Genomic DNA, 17897 nt, shown 5'->3' on the forward strand with positions numbered 1-17897 from the left:
AGCAAGAGGCTTGCCTGGGGAGCTCATTTGGGATTCCATCCCTTCCTCCTCTGCCTTTGGCATTCCTACTACTAGAGGAAGATAAGTGCCTAAGCTAGTATGGACAGTTCCTATCTACTGTAAAGGAAGCTGTGATGTTACAGACTGTTCTGTCAAGGAACACTAAGACTATAACAGGTGTCTTAGATAAGAGACAACTAATTGTTCCTGCTCTCAGTAGGGTGTGGCACTCCCTACCCTTAACAGTTTGGCCTCTAGCGGGGTTAAAAAGCGTGCTGTGTAAGTTCCATACTTCTTAGGCAGGCTTTAGGATTTACTTATAGCAAGCCATGGATGCTTAGCAGTTAGCAGTGGAGTTGGGTCTGTTTGTTTCTGTTCAGTTAACCTGCAGATTGCCTGCAGCCCTGGCAGATGGCTGTACTTCAATACTTACATGCAGAATTGTTTTGCTTGTAAACTGCCCAGGTGCAGTAATGGTAGATAACAGTATAAATTCCTCAAGTATTAAGTATCTTAGTTAAAATCTATAGAAAAGTAACTCTGTAATCACAGCATTAGTGTCATCAGTTGTGGGCTAGTCTATGAAACAGTGAAAAAGCTCTGAAGAAAAACAGACACTTCAATGAGTTTGCAGCTGAAGAAAGATGGAATGCAGAGCCCCTGGGGCAGTACTGCCCGGTGTGTCAGAAGGGTCTCAGTACACTTGCAAGTTAAGTTGCTGTTGAACAAGTTAGAGGAAAGAGTCTAAAGGAGAAAAATTGTTTCCTGGGTGCTGTTGAGCAACAGCATTCTTCCTGCATAAGTTCCTAAAAGCTCTGTGCTGAGAAAAAAAGGGAAACAGAATTTAATGGGTGCTCTAATAATAGCGTATATCTCGGGCATGCTAATAATAGCGCATATCTCTTCTCTCCCTCCCACTCCTTTGGATGTTTTGGCTTCCATTTTCTTTCAAGTAAGCTTCCCATAACTTATTTCTAATATAGCTACTGTACTGCTTTACCTAATCTCTGTTTGCTGATTGTTGTTTAAAGTTTGTAGGGTTTAAATAAATATATCTATAAAAAAGCTCTGTTTGCTGTCACTGAGGAATTTTAGCACCTGTCCTGCATATGGCAGGAGCAGCTTTTACTGATGGACAGGGAGGGCAAAAAAAAAAAAAAAAAAAAAAAAGACAGAGCCTTCTGTATGTGATAAACATAACAGAGAAACACTTTCAAAACCACTTTGTTTGCAAAACAGGATTTTTCCTCATTGTTATTCCAAGTCTTCCAGGTGGAGTGCTGGCATATAGTGACTTAGTACCAGTACTACCAAGGTATTTTTGCCAGAAAGCAGAAATCCTTGCACTTTCTCCCTCCTCTTTCTTCACAGCCTTTTCATGGCAATGCTGACTGCTTGTGTCATTATGTGGTTTTGGTTAGAACTGCTGAAGATCGCAACCCTTCATTTCTTCTGAAATGTCTGTGTTTTTTGAGCAAAATACCTGAAGTTGGCATTGAATGATCGATTTGTGTCAATTGAATGGGAGTGCATCTTCCTCTTATTCACCAAGAGGTGTCACAAGTATGCTCCCTTGTGTCTTCAGAGCAAGCAGTGAGCGTTCAAAGGGAAGAAGGCACAGTGTGGAACAAATTCCTTGCTAATAAATCTGTAAGGCTCAGCAGCATGGTAATGTTGTAGTCATGGTCACACAGGCAGAGTGGAAGCTGCAGGAAGGGGAAAAAAAGGCAAAAAGGCAGTGCTAAGCATTATGTGTCTTTCAGAAATTGCTGGGATTTAGTCAGAAGGAGGATGAGAAAAGTGTTAAGTAGCTTTCAAAAATGGAATGAGAATACAATAACAAATGCCTCTGTGCTGGAAGATGCTTGTGTTGGAAGAGCTTGAAAACCACTTCACTATGGACTTTTTTTTTTTTTTTCCAGATGTTAAATGGACTGTGGGGGTTGGCCCCCCAGGTTGTTCAGGAGTAGGAGAATGAATGTGATGAGGATGAATGTGAGAGGACAGGCCTAGAGGGTGTATGAGGTGCTCTGAGAGTGAAAACAAATTCTGAGCAGTTGACTCAGTGAAGAACGGGATAAAAAATGACTTGATCAAAGACAATTCTATATGAGAAGCTTTTGCAGGAGCTTTTCTAAGCACTGATGAGAGAAGCAGAATTGCATTTGTCCAGGTTTCTAGGAGGCTGGGAAGTGTCATTGCTTTCAGTGAAAAAGAAAGGAGGTGGAGGACAGAGGTTTTGGACCCGAAAGGATCAGCAAAGATGGAGTTTGGTTGTAAATTAGTTTGATCTTATGAAAGATTTTACAGACGGTGATACCAGAGAAATGTGTGGATTTTCTCACTCCAAGTGAGATAAAAAATGAAGAGGGGGACAAAAAGGGAACTAAAATAGAGCTGTTTCATGGCATTTTACAATGAGTCAGAAGCATACAAAGAGGCAGTGGAGAAAAGAGCTGTGGAAGATGGCTGGTGATCTGTAAAGGGAGCTGCCAAGCCCAGGAGAATGAGGAGACAGCTCTAGCTCAGACTTGTTCTAGTGGGGTAATTTCCATTCCATGCACAGGACAGAGAAAGATCGGAGAAAACCTTAAGTGGAATTGGAGTAGAAACTCTGTTGTTAAGTTTGTATATGGGGAGTTCATCAATGATCCATGCATGATCAGATGTAACTACTGTGAAGAATAGATATTGTTAAGGTAGGATAGACTATACGAAATAATTGGATTTTCCCTCTCCACACCTGGTGAACATTCATCTGCCGTCCAGTAGGAAAGCTTGTGCCAGCCTATGTAAATTCCCCGGAGATAAATGGAAATTTCTAGTATGGTCTGTGTAACACAGTTCATTAAATGGAACTGCTTCCATGAATAAGCATTACTCAGTGGGAGTAAGGAATGTCAGGATAGATCCTAGCAAGCAATATTACGTTGCACTGAATATTACTTAAAAGAAAACTAGCTTAGGGAGATCCTTGTCTTCTGTTCATTTCAATGGCATAGGTCTAGGTACCAAAACACTAGGTAAATCAGATCCAAACCCTCTTCTCCAAGACCATTAGCTCAGTTGTTCCATAATGCGTTTATATTGGTCTAACAAGTATCAGCATCTGGCTCATACTAGCTCATCACTTACAACTCTGTTTTTTTGTATACACAAAACGATCTAAAAAGGCCCTGGTAGGACATCTGTTACTGTGGAACGGCTTTTCCTGGAAAGCTACTTAGTTATTCATTGTCTCTTGAGCCTCATAGACCTCACATTTCTCTCTCTGCAAGGCCTTATTCTCACCAGGAAAAGGTGGAGAATGACTCCTGCCTTAGGCTACCCGCTGCACAAGAGTTATAAACTGATCTCTTTTGTTGAAAGAGCCTGGGATGCCAATCTCTACTTCAGGGCTACCCTCCAGAAAGTGGGTCTTGCTCCTTTCTGCCTCTTCTGTCAAGCTCTTGCTTCCTAGAAGAGAACTTGATATCATAAGTCTGAACTGGATGCGTGTGGGAAATTAAGCTCAAAAGCTCAATTCCAATAAATGCATTGTAGGCTACTAGGCGACTTGCTTGCTTCAGATAGTTTTAGGTGATCGATGCTATTCCTCAGCCTTTCGTTCTTCCCACTGTGTGATTCATATTAAAAAAGGAATTTATCTTGGTTTTGGCAGTCTGGTGACATATTATTAATAGGTGATTCCCAAATGCTATTCAGTGCCAGGCGGAGGTGTTTGGTTTGATTCTCCAAGTATATCACTACGTTAACGTGAGAATTCCTGGCAGCAAGGTTCCTTACGCTGACACAGTGCTGCACAGTTACAGTTCCACAGCTCTCAGTTCTAGACCAAGATAACCTTGCACCCTGGAGTCTCTTTTTTTTTTTTTTTTTTCTGTGTGCTCTCTATGGGCATGTTGGACATTTTTTTCCCTAGCTGTGGTATGTTCTGACAAGACTGATTCCTCAAAAAAGAGTGAGAAAATGTAGAAAGAGGAAAGACAGCATCATTTAAGGAACATGAGGAAACCACAGTTTCAGCATGTGACATTGAAGTCTGTGTGAGCATACATAAAGTATCACAACTTGAAACAGTGTGTGGTAACTTCAGACTGGAAATACAAGTAAATGTAGTCTTACAAATCTTCAAAAACGCTGTCAAAAATATAAGGGTTCCATAAAGATTTGCCTACTGTATATCTTTGTAGTACATGTACTTTAAAGGAAAAAAAAATGTTTTGGTTATTTAATGATGTGAACATCTTCCATAAATTTAATACAAGTGAAAATAAGAATAGATACCTAAATACCTGGTGGAACTTCCATGTTATGAGAGGTTTTCTTTTGGTTTTTAGATGGATAGCTGTTAGAGCTGGTAGACTCCCATGAGCCATGACTCATCAGGAGCTCTGAGGCACCTTTGATGTAACAGGTGGTTCTCTGAAGCCTGACATGAGACTTACCTTGTGAAGAAATATTAATATTTTGAAGTCTTCCTAGAAAGAAAAGGAGTAGGAAAGGTCAGTGGTTTGAGGTCAGTAACATATTCTTTTTCTTTTTATTTCTTGACAAAATAAGTGTTTATTGCTTATAGACCCTGCTTATAAGCAAATGTTTAACAATATGAGTGTGTCCTAATCTGATACTCTGTCCCAGAGCCTCTGAACAGTAGATCAGAGAAGAACGTGAAGGCATAGCAAATATTGTATGTTCACTAGTGAGTCTGGCTTTTACTTGTAACAGTGCCTTTTCTTATGTAATGAGCAAAGGCAACAGTGAACTCATAAGTGATTGTTCTTTTATAGTGATATTGCTTTCTCACTTTTGCTAAAACCTGTATTCTGCAGCAAGGCAATCTTCTGTGGCATTGTGGTAGGTGGTTGAGATTATTGCACATCAGCACTGTAGCTATGAGAAATTCCATGATAACATCAGTAAAGCAAAAGTTTAGGGTCTGTAGGAATGCTATGAATGCTGTGGATCTACTTGGGCTCCCTGTATAAGCTAAAAATGATACCTGCTGCAAAAAAAATGTGATCCAGATCATATTGCCTGGCACACAGAAAGCTCGTGTTGTTTGTCGTCTGGATTTGATTTGAATTTTCAGGTTTGCTGGTGGTTCTTGTCTGCATTGTTTAGGTACAGGATGAGAGGTCAGTGCACCCAATCTGCCAGAAAAACATGACCCACCTTGTTGAGAACTGAACTTAAGAATTAAGTATGAATGTGCTAGCAGTTGAAGGACTCAGTTTATGACATTGTCTGCACGTAGTACTATTCTCCCTTTGGTCAATCTTCCTCAGAAACATGGTTAATTGAGCCTACAGGCTAATTAAGCTTTTGGTCGCTTTTAGAATTAGGAGTGACTTACTACTGACAATTACAATATAAAACTGGTGTGAAATATTGGCATCTTTGTCAGATATGCAAGTAGTCAAACGTATTGTAAATAAGCTCTCAAATGAGATTAGTTACAGCTGGGCGAGCAATGCGAAATCTAAACAGAAACATCCATTACTTCTGTTTATGGCTTTTGCATGCATGTCCCTAGTACTTGACAAACCTTTTTATAAGCACAACATGCCAAAACTTGTGCTGGTGGAAATCTTAGCAGGAAGAGTCATGAAAACATAGGAGAGTGCATAGGCTGGGGTGGGTTGCAGAAGCAGCTCCAATGTCCTGTGTAGAGCTGAAAGGGTACAGCATGCAAGCATGACCTCATGATAAACTCACTGATTCTCACTAGAAATTAACCATTTAAAAGCTTGCAGACAACAGTGTATTACTGAGAGGAAGAGACTGCTATCTTTCTTTTGCATATCATAAGACAAGTACTTATCAGCATTATTTTCCAGAGACTCATCAATAAATTGACGAGCTGGGATGGTTGCGTGTGGGTGCATGCTCAAATTAAGTCACTCATGTAATTTCTTGAAGTAGTACTGGATAAAATTCCCCCAGTAGTATTTTAAATGTGTAATATTACAATGATGTAAGAGTTGTTTATTTTGTTTCCGTCTGTTTCTAAAAGTGTTGTACAGCCTACGACACAGAAAAAAATCCAACTCACAAACTTTTAGCTATCTTGACCTCCTGATATGGAAAAAATTTTCCTATTCGATGAGATGTTCGTTCTGTTCTAAAGGAGTTCTTTGCAGTGCCGTAGAAGAACACAGTGCTAGAAGATCATAAAGATGGCCACACTGATTTTTTCTTTTGAGAAAATTTAGTTTATCTTCGTAAGAAAAGTAAATATTATATATCACACATGAAACATTAGTGCATTTGCATAATTTCATTCAAAATCTTTGTGATGGAATAGTGTTTTCTCATCAAACAGTTTTCTTATGTCTACACAAACTGTGTATGTTCTGCAGTTTTGTTGGCGTAAGTTGTGAGGTTAATTCTCAGCTAACCAGCCTCTCACTCCTTCGAAATGCTACAAGCAGAAACAGCTCTGCAGGAAGTGGTAATTGTGATTCAGTGAACGGCACCTTGCCCACTGAGTCAGTGTTGAGCCAGTGTCCGAATGCGTTTCTGGAGTGTGGAACATAAAACTGAAGTCCTGACCACGTGTGGCCATTGAGAAACTCATTTAACTATTAACGAGAACAGGATCATTAACCACAACATCCCAGATTCCAGACAGGGATAATTGCAGCTTTTCCCCCACTTACTTCACTGGGAGAATTACTCCTCTCCTCCTTCCTTCTGAGCTTGTACCTTTTTCCCACAGTTAGCTTGTCACCATCCTCTAGACACTTTGAAAGATGTCACAACCTAAAGTAGGTCTAAGTCATGACAGAAGGATGAGTGCCTCAGCTCAGACCTGCAGACTGCCTTTCTGTGGGCACCGCTGGCAGGGCCAGGCTTTGCACCTGCAGTTTGCAGTACAATTACTTATCTTGGAGATGCTTTTTGGAGAGAAACCATCCCTGTAACCTGTCTGAGCCTTTCAGCTGGTTCATGTTACCAGCTGAAGGGATGCACTGAGGCATTTGCAGTGTGCTTCCTGTCAGGACTCGTGACCCAGTAGACATGCACAGTGACTCAGAACAGCCTTCTCTAAATGACATCTTTATTTATGGAGAGGATTTGAACAATCCTCAGCAAAGTTTACACTGAAGATGCTCTGCATGTGTGATCTTTCCTACTGACTCTCTCATATTACCATTTGTCCACTACAGAATGTTCTCTATGCAGTAAGATTTGTTGTTTATATCTCATTGTTATATATAAGAAAAAAATCCTAACTTTACAATTCAAGAAAAATATGTCCTCTAAACAGATGTCCGACATCTTTCATCTAAATAGTAATTTATGGAAATGATTGTGGCAGCAAATTTTTGATACCTGGGTTACAAAATGGTGCCAAAAGCTGCAGTGAAAGATCACAGCTTCAAATCTGAAATTGTCCAAAGAGCGGTGCAGGTGCTGTGCTCCTGCATGTAGTTGATGGTGTAGTGCTTAATATTTTGAGCCTTTCATGTTTAAGTGTTTAAAGCAATATTTATGTCCTTTTCTGATTTTATTTTATTTTATTTTATTTTATTTTATTTTATTTTATTTTATTTTATTTTATTTTATTTTATTTTATTTTATTTTATTTTATTTTATTTTTTTGGTAATTATGGATTATCAACATGCATTTCACTGAACTTCAGAGAATTTTTAGTAAGAAACATTGTAAAGCTTTTTCTAACCCTTCTGGTATTGTTATAATCATGACAAATACAAATACACGGCTTGAATTTTGTAGAAGGAAGATGTGTTTTGGAGCATTTAATTAACCACTGTAATCTGTATGTACTACCTCACTGACTCCTGGAGTTATGGGACTTACTATGTAGGTAGCTCCCTTAGCCGATGGGTGTAGTTGGAGTTTGTGAACACGTCAGTACCTCTGTTAATGTTCAGAATATCTTTCACATTAGATATATCAACTTAGCATCTCCCTTGATGAACTACATCTTGCTATAGTTGCTGTAGTAGAGAAAAAGACGTAAGAGTACAAAATTCAGTCCCTTGGGCACAATAGTACAGACAGTGAATACCTTCTGGAACTAGGCTTGCAGGTTCAAGTCCTTTTGTTCTTGAAGGAGTAAATAATTCCATCAGAGTGAGGTGTAAATAAACTATTGCTCAATATGAGGAACAGTGGTAAGGTTTCACTCTGAAACGTTATCCTCGTGATCAAGAAATCTTCTTGGCCTGTTGAAGAATGTACTGATCACGCACAGCACACCAGTTAATCCTGGTCTCTCACCTTCCCCTTCCTTGATCTTTCCTCCACCCTTCAACACCAAGTTTTCCACTTGATCATGAAGGAAGTGAGGGAGCCTGGATGTTACCCCAGGAGAGAAAGCTAGAGGAAGGGCTGGGTCTCTTAGTCAAGTATAAGGGAGGAGAAGGAAATGTTCAGTGAAAAATAAGGTTCTAAATACAGTGCTTTGGGCTAGAAATATGTTGAAAGAGTTCTAAAAAAAAAAATGAGGAAAGGGAATGATATAGGCAAAGCGATTTAATCAGATGCAATTATTAACAGTTCTTCAAGTCTGTGGCCCTGTGTGAGACCAACTGCCAGTAACATAACATAAAGTACCATTTATCTCTGTGTATTGAACCAGAAATGCCATTCATTATGAAATTCCTTGTATCCCTTCTCCCTGTAGTCCACCCACATAGCAGCCTGCCCATCCGGAAGCTTACTGGTTGACCATAACTCCATTTTGATCAAAATGATGCCTTTATCTGTCATATCCTGGCTATTGCAGCCCCTTTCTTTGTGGCTTTTCTCTCTCCCTCAGATACAATGATTTATGCTGTCCATATTTTAACAGTTCAAAAAAAACATATAACAAAAGAAGTGGATTGGGATATATCCAGTTACCATATTGCTATACATTGCATCTGTAGCTGGCAAGAGGAGGGAACTCACAAACAAAAAAAAAGTAAATAGTTCTTGGTCTTTGTATTATGCAAACAAGCTAATATATTTCCTTTTAGCCCATCCTAAGTTAATCAGTTTTTCATTCAACTTTTCCAATTTTGCTTGTTCTAAGTGTTGCTTTTAGGATATTTCTTCAACTAGCACATTTTCTGCCTGCAGTTCTGTGAGCAGCTGTAGAAGCCATACAATCCACCCGTGAGCATTTTAGTGTACTGCTCTCAATTTGTAATGATGAAAAGACAGTACAGAAAGTTACCAACTTCTAAAAGCTGTTCAGTCTGAAATGCTATTTTATACCCATATTGCAGTAATGTGTAGGTCAGTGTGTGCGTGTTGGGCTAGTTGGCAGGAGTTGGGAAGAGCTCCATAGTTAGTGTAGTTCCTTAGGAAGCACTCTGGCTTTCTGTTAAATTCTGCTCTTAAGGGCAAGTTCTCAGAAGCTTTCAAAACAAAACTGTAGGGGGAAAAAGAACAAAACACAGTCTTGTTATTTTAAGGTTTTGACTTGACTATAACTTTCGTAGCCTTTGAAGAGCTTGAGATACAGATACCATGCTGAAGCAGTTACTTGTTTCAGGTTGTGCAGAAGAGTTAGTAGCTGAAGACCTAATGGAAAGGTTTTAGATTTCCGAATAACTAGGCAGCTCAAATCCCTTCTAACTTTAGCTTCAGGAAATCTTTTTACAGGGTATCAGATTTTTTATTTTATTTTATTTTTTTAACATGGTATCAGTGAAAAATCAAGCAAACAAAGTGCATTTTCCCTTCCTGTGCTAAATCTGGTTCATGAGTAGTATTTGTTCATACTTCCTGCGCACTGCCATTGCTGAGCCTCATAGGATGGTGAACAGGCAGAACTGTTTAATTTCTGATTAAGAATTGAAAGGGTGGGCTTATTTTACCATCTCTTGGGAACTGGAGTTTGAAGATAAAGCAGCTAATACTTTTTTTACTGTTTGAGAACTCAAATGTGTGTCAGTGGTTATTGCTTGTGAGCATTCAATGAGTTTTGCAAGGGGGTGAGTAGCAGGGACCACTCCTTGATATCTACGTGCATTACTCTTATTACAACTCACTTGCTTACAATGAACATTTTTCCTTTATGCAGCCTGATCAGGCATGCAAAAAAGTAGATGCTCTTTCACCTAACTGGAAGAGCTTTAGCTGCTGTACACACAGTTCCGTGGGATGAAGATTAAGAGAGACTGAAAGTCCAATACAGAGGAGCAGCATGTATCCATTCTACACAGAAGTCTTTTTAGGTATATTGGGGGTGATTTCCCCATTTCCTTCAGACACGTAAACAAGAACACTGCACTTAGTGGCAGCAGGAAGTTCCTCTTTCACTTCTTGGGACGCTACTTTTGATTGTTATTTCTTTCCTTTAGTGAACAAAGCTCCAATAGCAGATTCTTGCCCAGTGAGAAAATCCTGGTGAGAAATGATTGTGATCTCATTCTCTGAAATCAGCTAGTTGTTGTTTGTGGGTGCAGGATGACATATTTTTACAGTTCCTTTTCTAGCCATGAGATGTTTTCTGAGGTAATAGCCACAGCCACCAGATGTAGATCTGTTATCCATAGTACTTGTCATCTAGCTAAATGTGCTCGTATAGGAGCATTTTACCTGACTCTGCTTCACACATGTGCCTTAACTTATCTGGAAATACAGGGGAAATTCTATTTTGCAAGGTCACGAGTAGTCAAGGTGGAGAATAGGGGAAAGACCTGCTTCATATTCCAGTACTTGACTTCTAAGCCAGAGGTTTCCTAAACTGCTGCCTGGGTTTATTACTCACTGCAGGGTTTATAACTTAGTGCAGGGTCCTCATTCTATTATTTCCATCTGTCTCAAAGAAACTCAAACCTTTTGACATTGAGCAGTGTGAAAACACACAGAGCAGCTAAAAAACTAGAAGGGCTCAGCCATCTTCTTTGTTCCTCTTCCTCAGACTTTAGGGGAGATGAAAAGTCATTTTCAGGCCCACCGGGTCTGTCAGCTATCAGCAGGAGTACTGCAAATAGCCAAGACAGGGAACATTAATTTTCTGTAGGCTTCTGGAAGGAACTGTGTCTGTAGCATTACAGTCACTTATTCACGTAACACTGCACTTACCTACTGCTTTTTGGAATTGCCATAGCTTGCTAGGAAGGTGTGAATGTGAATGAGAAGTAGACATATGATGGCAGCTAGGAAAGAAAGTAAGCAGAGGGGCAAGCTTCGTATTCAGGTGTGATTCACTCAAGATATTCCTGAAGAATTCATTATCTTGTGATGGTCTGTCTCATAGATAAGTCAAATAATTGAGAAGGGAGGATATTAGAAGTTAAACAAGTTGATTGCTTCTAATATATATTGCCTCATACATATTTATTTCCTTTTTGTTGTCCTTGTTTCAAAACCAAATTTTAACAATGTAAGTCAGATTTTGACTTTCTTCAGCTTAGCAGAATTGAGTTCAACTTCTAGGTTCCATTTATGGATCCTCATGAACATCTGGATTCCAAACATGAGAACTATTTTTTTTTTACTTTTTTTTTTTTTTTTTTTTGAATTTACAAGAACTAGAAGGTGCAAGACATCCAGCAATCTGTTCAGTTTTGGAGGTAGGCAGACAGGACTGAGTTTCCACATTGTGAGATTTCAGTTCACTCCAATTGTCTACTACTGAAGTGAAATATTGTGCCTGCACAGTAAGTGCATTTGATTACTTTCAAGAAAAAAATACTCCTTTCGCAGAAGTAATTTCAGGAAGGCTTTCTAAGAAACAATGTTTTTTTTTTTTTTAATTAATTAATTTTTTTTTTTTTTTTGCTGCAGCTTGCCTGGAAATGTAGCAGCGTGTTCCCAAAAGAATTATTCTGCCACACCCAGAAATAATGAGAAACAGGTCCATGGAGGTAGGCTAGGACTCTTTTCTCCACTGGACCAGTAAGAGAGGAACTAAACCTATTGCCAGAATGATCTGTTAGAAGAAAGGCGTGTTTTTTTTTGTTGTTGTTTGTTTGTTTGTTTGTTTTAATTTATTATTGCTTTTGAGTTTCAGAGAGATTAATAAAATAACTCTCACCTGAAAGTACAGTATGGCTGGGTATTGCCACACAAGCAAAAATAAATGAATCTTATCTCTCCCTTATTCATTAGATAAATTATCTGACATTCAAGGGTCATGGGTTGAAATGACATCACATTCACACAGGGAAGAAAGAAGTGTGTAGAGAAGCTCCAGAACGTGTGTAGAGAAGGTTTTCTGTAATGGATTCGCAAGTCCTCTGATAATAGGATAATTTTTTTCAAACTTAATTAGCTGCTGTTGTATTAAAAAGCAAGGTGCGCAAGATACTTTGTTCTATCATGGAAACTGTTTATTTTAACCCTTCTAAATGAGGCTAAACTTGCAAAGGGATACAGTTCAAGGAATTGTAGCAGGCTGAATCTATCAATAAAATACTCTGCATGTTCTTACTGCTAATCTGCAACATCTCAGAAATGACCAGAACATCTTGCTGCGTGACATTTCACAGGCATTTAGTCACATCAGATTTGAACTCCTTCTGTGTAAACATGGGGGGGCTGTTTGGTTTTGTTTAGTTTTTAAAGATTTTTAAGTATGATAAGAACACTCCAGAGAGTTGGGAATTCCTTGTGGAGTTCAAAATCATTGTTGACTTATCTTGCAGTGCAGAACTTCGACAGACAAAAAGTTCAAATGTAAACACAGATGAAATTAAGCTATTTTAGTTTAAAAAAATAATTGAAAAAAAAAAAAAAGGTTTGGCATGTTTTTTTTTTTAATATATTTTAGAAATAAAGTAGAAAACAAAACTATTATAATTCTTTGAGTGGCTAAATAACTAAAATGGCAGTTAAAATATGGGAAGGATGAGGTAGGAGACATCTTCATTTGTCTGAAAAATATAAGACAAGCAGGCTTTGGTGGAAAGATATGTACATCTCATGCACCATATACAGTTCTTGCTAGGTTTGGCATATGTTAGGAAACATGGCTATTTAGGGCAAAACCTGAAGAGCTGACTAGCAGTAAATGATAATTTCACGGGATGTTACTGATTTGTGTGTCTCAATGTCTCCATGTAAACTAGATCTGAAACTTCCTGTTTGTGGTTATCCATATGGGTAGTACAGTTGGGGCTGGTACTTCTAAGGCAGTCTTATATTTGGTAACAAAGCGACAGGGAAGCTGCAGCGGCATGCAGTTTTCACAGGTAGACCTGGAGTCCCTTTGGACATGTAGAGGTAAAGCTGCCACTGCGATGTTCCTGGTGGCACCAAAGGTTTGTGGTTAAAGCTCTTTAGGAAACACACATCTGCAGTTCTGCTAGTGGGTGGCCCTGTAAACTGATTCAAATAGAGGTTTGGGTAGGGTTCACAGGCATCCAAGTTAAAACCATTTACAAGTGGTTTTGTAGACCTGCACCACTATTTGAAGTCTGTGGAGCTGGTGGTCTCTGGTTCTCCAGCACATCTCTTACGCCAAGGCTAGCTAATGCACCCCCTGAGCAGCACTGCCCTGCTGCCTGGTGAACTGCCCACCCAGCAATGCCCTAATCCAACATCCAGGCATAAAGGTAGTGGAATGAGCTCAAGTGCTCGCCTAAAGCATGTGTGTTGCCTTGTCCTATGTAACTTCTGTATCTCAGCCTTGCTGAGTCAAGCTGTACCTGCCTCTGTCGTTCTGTGTGCTGAGGTGCATGCAACACTGTTGGGGAGATATGTCATAGCATTGCTTGTTGACTTTGTATTGCAGGAAGCTGTTCATTAAATCAGTCACCTGGAAGCAGAAAAGCGGGGTAGCATAAAAAAAGTACCTGACTGGAGGACTATGGATTAGTCATATTTACTATAAGAAGTCATATTTACTATAGGACGTATTCCTAAGATAGGTGTCTGTGGGTGTTGTTCCCCGTGAGCTGTGTGAAAGATGCTGATGACTTGTTCATTTCCTTCCACATGGACAGTTCCTTCCCATGGACAGTTGTGATACTCAACTATCTGTGTCATCAGTCCTCTGAACAGCTTATGATATTTGCCCTCAAAGATATCTTTGCATTGTCAGAGGCGCACCCAGCAAAGACCATTAACCTGTTAACTCCCCTTTCATCAGCCCCCATCTTGCATGTTTTTTCCTTGCCTGCTTCCCTCATCTCCTCAGGTTTTGGGAAATGTGGCAATCACATGGTTGTTTATATACTTTTCTGGTCAGACAGCTATGGGGAGCTGTGAGTGTCATGTTATGACACTCCACAAGAATGGGACAAAAAGGAAGGCTATCTCTGCTTCTGTCCCAGCTGTATGTTAAGTGCTGCTTACTAGGGGGGTGAGCTACAAATTTATTCACAGTAGAACCTTAGTATAACAGTAAGGGGATCAAAATTTGCAAGCCCAGTAGGCACCCTTCACCTTGCTTTGTAGGGCCAAATTTTTCTTTCATACCAAATTGTAGAAGAACTTCAGTTAAAAAAAAAAAAAAAAGTATGAAAGTTTGGAGCAGTTAAGGTTTCATATGCAACTTTATTTCTACCTGTCTGAGCATTTTTATTTGATGTAAATTCTGCAGACAAACAGGGCAGTTCCATAAAATAGGTATCGTGAGGAATCTTACTGCTATTTTATAACAGCTGAAGTAGAGGTAGAACTCAGAAATGGCTCATGTTGCCAGCTGGGCTGAGAACTCAGGCACACCAGTTTTTGCCCCAGTGCCCCAAAAGCATACTTCAGTTAGAAGCTTCTATGCACAGGACTGAAGAAACTGTTGTATTGCCCAGTTTTTAATTGTATAATAAAATCAACCAAAATATGTGATCAAAAGTGTGTAAATGGCTTACCTTTTTGATTTTTAGGTATTGCAAAAACAACTCAACTGGTTATGGCTGCAAGTTCCTGTTTATTGTTTCCCATGGACAAAAGACGTAGCCCAGGGCTGCATAATCTTGACAGCTAACAGTAAGTTCGAAAACGTACCATGGCATTACCATATATTGTGTTTGTTGCACTACATTTTATAAGTAAACTATTTAGTGCGTTATAGGAAGAGAGCAGCATTTCATTTTTGTTACTAATGTATGAACGTTACTTAAATAATGTGAAGAATTTCTAGAAAAATGGTAAACACTTTCTGCTGTGATGAAATAGCTCAGTATCTGACTGGTCATTAGGCTGATCTGATCATTACGAATTGTGAGTCAAAACTTGGCCCTAGCTACACCCTCACAGCTCCACTGACGTCACAATTTGTGACCTTCGAACAATTGCGTTTATAGCTAGCTACACATGAGACAAATAGGAAATGTAAAGATGGTGGCATTGTATCCCTTGCAGAATCATTAGCTGTACTACTAAGAGCTCTGATTATAAGAATACAATTAGTGGGAGGAAGCATCAGTAATAGTCACAGTTGCCAAATAGGTTTCTGTGGTGCATTTGGTTAAAGGGGGCTTCATTCATTTATTTGTTCAGTAGTGAAGATGGCCAAGAATGATCAGTCCCTCGAGATTTACTGGAAAGAAGGACATCCCAGTTTCCAGTAAACCTACTCAAAATTGCTTTTGAAGTATAATTTTTTGTCATTCTGTTTAAGGAGAAATTGAAGTGTTTAAATGCCTCCCAGCTAGCACGTCAACTGTTGTTCTGCCCTTCTAAGAAAAGACAAAATTGAAGGGGAAATTCTTCACTCAGAGGGTGGTGAGGCAATGAAACAGGTTGCCCAGAGAGGTTGTGGATGCCCCATGCCTGGAGGTGTTCAAGACCAGGTTGAATGAGGCCCTGGGCAACCTGATCTAGTAGGTGGCATCCATGTCCATGGCAGTAGGGTTGGAACTATATAAGGTCCCTTCCAACCCAAGCCATTTGATGATTCTATGAAACTCATGGCCATAAAATTGGCATGCACAGTGTCAATTGGGGAAGAAACCAACTTGCTGCTGTTGTTGCTCCCAGGTATATGTGAGGGATGGAAGGAGAGCCAATGGCAGGGATTGGTGTAGCTCAGCGGGTATCTTTCCCTTGCTGCCACCTGCAGCTATCATCTTACCCTGATGCTTCCTTTAGAGGCAAGCACCAGAGCACTCACATCTGATTATCTACAGCTCCGGTCATGACTCATGTCCAGCAACCAGCTGTCCTAGGTACCTGCCAACAGATCGTCTATATCAAAACTAGCCCTACTGAGAAATGTAACAAAAGGTCTCCAGGTCAAGTCTTAAAAAGTTCTCTTGAATAGTAAATCATTTAGGTCTAGGCTAAAAATCACAATAAGCATTTTACCATTTGTGTGGGATATCTGATGTATATTGCTTATGGCTTTAACATTCCTGTATGTTGTACCTATCCTATATGTGTACTGATTTAAACACCTGTCTGACACCACCATGATAAAGAGTGAAGGTAGGTGTGTGAGACAGTGACCAGCTCAGGATACTCCAGGCTGTTAATCCCTTACAGTTCTCACTGACTTTGTAAGCAGGGCTGCCTGTATTCTGTATTGTATGAAAACTATGAATAAATGGTTCAGCTGCGGCTGGAGGCACCAGAAGTTTCAGTGATACTGCATATAGGTTAGTGGGAAAACAGGATGTAAACTGCAAGTCTTTTAAGTTCCAGTTGAGTGCTCTTCTTGCGGTTATCTTCAATGAAATCACAAGAACATGGAAATGCATGGAGGGTGGTATTTGTGACTATTCATAATGTGTTTGGTTTAATTATTTCTTGTTTAATGGCTGCATAGGAATGAATCCCCTCAGCTTTTAGTTTCTTTCAGAGAATATGAAGAGAAATGGCCTTCTTTGCTACAGACTACAGAGTAGTTTTGAAATAAAATATAAAGGACAATAACTCTTCTTGAAATTAAGACGTTTCCAGATGGTTGTGTTTCTCTGAATTCCACTTCAGCCTTTTCCCTTTACTCCGGGCTTGTGATTTAATGTAAATGATAACTACTTGTGTTCTTGTTGTTGCATACTCCACATTCTTTCACTGCATTTGTGTTCTTTTTGTAAATACAAGCTTCTACGGGAACGCTTAATACTTCTTAATTGACAAAATATTTTTCTTCATGAAGGTAAAAATAAAGTGGCTTTTCAGTCCAAAGTATACAGTTCTCCCACAGCACCGAGTACATTGCATTCCCTCACACGCTACGGTCTTTAATGGAGTCAAAGCAGTTCTGCGTCATTCGTGGTAGACTGCTTTGTGCATGGAGTATACTTCTAAGGTTAAATAAGGGACCTCAACATGTGTGGTCTGCATTGACAAATTAAAAACAAACAAACAAAAACAGTGAAACAAAATGAGTGAAACTCAGGTTGTGCTGAACGATGATTGAGCCTCTGGTATTTATGGAATTACCTTGAGTATATTACAGGTGATATTATTTTTTTTTTTCAGTAGTGGTACTTCAGTTCACCCCTTTTCAAAATTGTTGATTCACATTCAGGTTTGAAGCTGACCACCAGAAAACATATCAATTTTTTAGGTCATTTTTGGAAGCTGTTGCAATCTATTACATATTTAATAGTTTATGTCCTTCAAAAGGCACTGGTAGAATAGGATTTAGTTGTTTTAAGCATTTTAAAGTTGCACAGAAAGTCATGATTTCAAAAAAAATCACAATTGAACTACCATTATTTGGTAGGTGGGTAAATGAGAAACTGAGACATGGAAAGTTCAGCTAGCTAGAGCAGTCATAGAACTGAAATCTGGAAAGAGAAATCTATGGCAGCACCAGGAAGATTACTAAATATTCTCCCTAGTCCTTACTGAATGGATTGCTCAGCTGCAACATCAACTCCTATATATTTCTGCTCTGTTGAAATGAAAGTTGCACATAGTTACTTTTCCCCAGCTGGTGGATTTCAGTTGTATATTGGAAATTGATAGGATTGATTTCTTCCATCTTAAAGATGACATGTCTATCAAAAATAGTCTTTGCTATGGCATGATATCG

At 39.3% G+C, this 17897-nt stretch overlaps 1 long non-coding RNA gene across 1 annotated transcript in view; it reads left to right on the forward strand.

The window, feature by feature from the left end:
* Positions 1–621: 621 nt before the first annotated feature.
* Positions 622–17897, forward strand: part of LOC311439334 — a 50261-nt gene continuing 32985 nt past the window's right edge. Inside the window, exons 1-2 of the long non-coding RNA XR_014694665.1 lie at positions 622–709; positions 14797–14899. This is a non-coding gene — a long non-coding RNA (uncharacterized lncRNA). The remainder of the gene's footprint in view (positions 710–14796; positions 14900–17897) is intronic.

This window comes from Aythya ferina, assembly GCF_964211825.1.
Source record: "Aythya ferina genome assembly, chromosome: 7".
In the NCBI taxonomy this organism is placed as follows: domain Eukaryota; kingdom Metazoa; phylum Chordata; class Aves; order Anseriformes; family Anatidae; genus Aythya; species Aythya ferina.